Source organism: Hermetia illucens, chromosome 4 (genome assembly GCF_905115235.1).
Source record: "Hermetia illucens chromosome 4, iHerIll2.2.curated.20191125, whole genome shotgun sequence".
In the NCBI taxonomy this organism is placed as follows: Eukaryota; Metazoa; Arthropoda; class Insecta; order Diptera; family Stratiomyidae; genus Hermetia; species Hermetia illucens.
Window position 1 is genome coordinate 6,695,336 of NC_051852.1, and position 5,246 is coordinate 6,700,581.

Consider the following 5,246-nt stretch of genomic DNA (forward strand, 5'->3'; position numbering starts at 1 on the left):
GGTATGACAGCCTTGTGCTCTAACCACTCAGCTATCCGAACACACCGATACCGATAAGGCATGGAAATGTCGATGCATTGCATGATTATTTTAGCCATTATCTTTACGATGGCATAAAGTAGTTAAGACGGGCGCCCTTCTTTGGAATCTTAACGACGACCCTCCGATTCCCAGAATTTCCTTACAAGTACCAGATTTACAGAAACTGAAGGAGCAGCAATGAATAACTTTTCGGGAAGACCCACATGCCAGCGGCCTTACTCTGTGCGGATGCATTATCTTCCATTTGGAGAGCAGTCCGTACCCACACGTTGCGATGACTGGCCGCTTTCTCATGGCAGGAGGGATACGTATCATTTTGAATAATTCCTATTCTGAACATATGTCCAACTAGTGAATTTTGGCCTATCAGAATGCCTACAATACTCTTGCAAGTCCTCCTGCTTTTCGACAGGATAAACTTTTCAGTACGCATGTTCGGTTCTGACAGGAAAAGTTTAGTGTGTTTAGCAGCAATTAGGCTCTACCACCTGTCATGGCGGGAAACCTTTTCCCAGTTTTTGAAGACATCCTTAGCCAATGCTACTGCTACTCCAATTTCTGGTTCCGGTCCTGCCATGGGGGAGATTGAATCTGAACAGCCTGGATGTCATTGCAGATTGTGATGCGCCTGCCCTTCAACCAACTACAGTGGCAACAGTACACTTCCTTGAGATATCCTTTCGGTTCTTCTCGTGTTAGGTAGCGATCTTCTCCCACTTCAGCACACAGCAATCTCTGCGTTACAAGTTAGTAACCGTGACGATGTGTTCTTTCCGCCGATTCAGTAATACGATATGAGCGAGTCATTTCAATCTGCGGCAGCTTCTGCTTCCATGACGAGCAAAACAACAGAATTCGCTTTTGTCACGGTGCGCACTATTTTGAACATGTTACGATTTCGCCCTTAATCGGAGTTCGAACGCATCACATCCCCCGATATCCGTAGCGAAGAAAACAATACTTTCAATACTTTCCGTTCGTTGATCCTTTTCAACGATTCCGTAGTCAGCCAGATCTTATAACGCCTCTTCGGCACATGCTGACGACCTGCGTAGCACCCGAGTAAATTGGAAGGCTGACCCTCCTTAGGCAAATGAGCTTTTCCGTTTTCGAACGAAAATGGGATCATATAAGGGTCGAAGCCTGCAAAAAGTGGCGGACGATATGCCCAAGCGAAAACAAATGACGATTCCTAGTATTTGATGGCTGGTTTGGAAGTGCGGCGCTTGGTAATGAAGACCGCTTCCATTTTGCTACACGCAAGCATCAGACCAGAACTGTCTAGCCAACCCTTAACAGCACTTATCGCTTCGCAAGAGTATAACTCATCATCTTCGAGATGATTTACGTTTACAACCAGAGGGCGTAACCCTCCATCGTGACTTTCTCCGGAACCGGAAGATTAAGGACATCGTTGTACATGTTTCACACCAGAGCAGACTTGACAATGGATGGCCGGATTCGAAAAGCTGGTTCTGGCCCCACCATTGTGGATCCAGACCTTCGGCGAGCCAGTCTGTCAGCTTGCTCATTACCAGCGATGTTAGAGTGCCCCGGTACCCACATCAGGAATGTTCCGTTCAGTCGACCTAGTTTCAGCAGCACCTGATGACAACTCCACCCCAACTGGTTTGATATATTGTTGCTGTTTAGTGCTGATAAGGCACCCGACTGATTCGAATGGTGCGACCCCTCCACTTCTGTCGCAGACATTCTTCTGCTGCCAATGAAATGGCATATATCTTCGCCTGGAATATGGTCGTCATTTTTCCGAGGGGTCGGACCAGTTCTATAATCGTACTCCTAAATTCTTGACTGTTTGTGCCAGCTGGATTTCTGCCCCTGCTAAGGGGGCTAGCGTATAGCTGCCCCACAAAACGTTCCTAGTGAAAATAACTAGTCTAGTTTTCCTAGCGTTCACCGTGAGTTCATTGAGGAGACACAAACTATGGATTTCATGCAGAGTTGCATTTAAGTGGTTACATACTGTGTCCGCAAATTTTCCGGTAATTATTATCGCTAAGTCGTCCGCAAAAGCTTGCACGAAGACTTTTTTGTCCTCCAGGAGCCACAGCAGGGTATCCATTCTTAGAGCTTACAAGTTATACAAGACCCATCCATCGGCTTCGATAACCTTGGCTCCAAATGAAAGCCCAGCCGTTGCCGGCCGAGCCTTCTTTGCTGCCTTTTTTGTCGAAGAGTTAGGATCGTCCGAGGACCGCCGCCGCTTCGGTTTCCCCTTAGCCGCAGGTGCCCCGGACGATCCTTTCCCATCACCCTTGGCACAGCCCTTAAGTTGTCATTTGCCCGAAGGCGGTTTCCCCGGAGGCAATTTGCTGTCCGTGGACAGGTGCTTACCGATGGGCAAGACTTTAGCCTCAGCAGCTGGCGCCGATTGGAGCCTAGGGGTCAGGATTACTGACAGAAGGGGCCTGCTTTGGCTCGTCTCTTAAGGACTGGGTCCCAATTAGATTGGTTTCCACCTGAGTAAGTGTAGAATCCGAGTTTAGACTCAGGCTCTCCATCGATGAGCATAGGGTTGCCCCTCCACTCGGGATTGGATCGTCACGATCGAGGTTTAACTGTATTTGTTTAAAAGGTTTTTGTTTTTTCATAATTGGCTGCCGTGGCCTCAGTTTTATCGAGGAAAGTAGGTCGATCTCGACAGAGCCCCTTTTTTGCCGAGACAAGGCTAGTTGAAACTGGGGAGCGCCTGGTACCCAGAGTTCACCGTTTACGGCCACATCTTAACCACTGTGAGCATTCAGCCCTCGGCCCGGTAGTCACACCTCGGCTTGGGATTTTGATTACTGCCTTGCTTCAGGTGTTATGTCCCGTTTCCTGGAGGATCTCCCTCACCTCGACAAGATAAGTAATCGTGACAAAGTGTTACTCGCTGTAGTATTTTCCCTACCGTGTCCAAAAGATATACAGGTTTGTAGGAGGAATCCCACCTGGAGGTTTACCAACCATGCTTCCATACCGTAGCAAAGATCGCCCCGGACATGCACGCTTCGGAAGACTCTGCGAACATGTCCGGTCTGGGTTTGACGGCAAGCTTAAGAACCCTATTTGGTATGTCATCCAAACTCAGAGTTTTATTGTCTCCTATTTGACCGCAGATTTCCAGCAGCTTCTCTGGTGACTATCGGTATTGTTGTCACATTCAGAGGTCGCTGGAAGCTGCCAGGGCATTTCTTTTCTTACGTAAATAACCCCTGGAGGATTTTGTGGAGATGAACGGCTTCTGAAGCGCTATATCACGACTCTAGCGGCGCTCCCTCATGGGTTTACGTCCGCTTTCGAACAGAGGTTAAAGTACTCTCTTTGGCTTCGTCTTCATCCTGTTCTGTCGGTTCATCGATTGCGCCTCTCCAGATGGGGTCGAAAAGCTTTCAAATCACAATCTAGCTTATCAAGCCAAAATAATGTTATGTGATTTACGGAGGAACCTAAGTCCTTTGGGTCTGTTGCCGGCATATCGAAGGGAGCCTCCTGAAATGGTAACTAGTTGCATTAAGTGGCAATCAACTGACGCTTAACTTACCAAAGTACGTAAAAAAACAAAATCTGAAAATGCAAAATTATCGGAATTTGATTTCGTAAACTTACAGGATTGGAAGTCAGATGCGAATCAGAAATTTATTTTCCAGAAATTCGGGAAAAACATTTTCTCATAATACCGTTGGCCTTCTATGAAATCCAATAAAAAAAACAATGCCTGCTAAACCAAAATATTTAACGGTTAAACAGTAAAAATACGCAACCTCAAGTGCACACACAACATCAATTAACTGTCTGTTATCGTTCTAATTCGCCTAGTTTATTATCATAATATGCAAATCTCTCCGTCACACTCCATTCTGCCTGTGTAAATCGTCCATCAAATTGCCTGACCGACTGCCCCTCCTACCGCAGTCTCTTGCCCCAACATACAGTCGATCAGCAGCCTAAGACCTGCTACAAAGAGCTGCAAAGTTGGCGTTATTAAGTTCCCCTACATCCATGCTACTGACCTTGTATGTAAAAAAGATATACTCACTCGTAAGTGTCTCGCCATGACGGAGCTTTCCACAGAGCTGAGCTATGAAGAAGGCCCCCGAGTCCGGGGGGAAAACCAAGTGAAAAGAAAAGCCAAAAATTATGAAAATTACGATTACCAATTATCTATCGATTACGCGATAGAAATTCAATTGAAGCGAAGTAAGGCGACGACGCCACGATAAGCACCCTCGTGACCCGTTGCGTTCTCGTTGAGATATTTTAATGGGATGCCAGTGGGTAATGAGAGAAAAACGGGAACTGATGCAACAACAACGCCTTCCTTACAATAGGCTGCAACGGGAGCGATGAAAAAAGTCCAAAACAAAAAAATGCTAAGGGAAAAAGTACAAAAACAAAGGAAGGCGCAAGAATTGAAGCAACAACAACTCAGAGATCCACAGGCGGCAGCGAACTTACAACCTCGTTAAACATTTACGTAAACACGCGCAAACAGACATCAAATAATTGACAAACACTCAGCCAACCGAGAGTGCCTCGTGTCAACACAAACAAACCCGAAAACCCAACACTCAAAACACCGTGCCGAGAATGAGAGCAACTGAGCGACTTCCGGCATTCAAAGGTTCCCTAAGCTCTCCCATCGTGAAAGAGCGACCAAATTGGCCACAAGAGAATAGGAGCCAAGTTCGGAAAGAGAAAAGCCTGGTCCACGAAGGGAGTGTTAATCTCTCTTCGGTCCGAGTAATGCACACCTGCTTCAACTGAGTCCCGCGATAGGCTCTTGCGGCATAATATTTGGCGGCTGGTCTGCCTCTTACGTCATTGGTGCCGTCAGCGTGACAAGATGACGCGCACAATGGTATATTTGCCGCGCGGCACCTTTTCAGCCACGGACAGTGGAGGGTTCATTTGCACCATGCCAGTATGCCAATTGTTTGCATGCCTACAGACGGTCGTTTGTGGGGGCTGAAAAGGGGCTCTACGTGCGGATACCGTGCAGCGTGTTGAACCTGGGAACTTGGGACGGGGGAGGAGCGCCAAGGAGGTGAGAAAGCTTTTATTCGATACAAATCGTTCGACTTGTAGCACACGCCATACGGTCGCACAGATGGGCCGTGGATGGATGAATGGGTGTTGCAAGACCCATCCGGGGAGACTGAGTGGATGGACGGCAGGGGGTGGGGACCGATTGTGCGCTT

General features: G+C 47.5%; 1 long non-coding RNA gene across 2 annotated transcripts; it reads right to left on the reverse strand.

Moving 5' to 3' along the window:
• Positions 1-3,674: 3,674 nt before the first annotated feature.
• LOC119655290 lies at positions 3,675-4,637 on the reverse strand. 2 transcript variants are annotated; one of them, XR_005249899.1, is made up of 3 exons: positions 4,504-4,637; positions 4,085-4,418; positions 3,675-4,012 (listed from the first exon to the last, which is right to left on the reverse strand). It is a non-coding gene; the product is annotated as an uncharacterized LOC119655290 (long non-coding RNA). The 2 variants fall into 2 exon arrangements; XR_005249898.1 differs by having other exon boundaries at positions 3,677-4,012; positions 4,085-4,377; positions 4,435-4,620.
• Between the last annotated feature and the right edge of the window lie 609 nt (positions 4,638-5,246).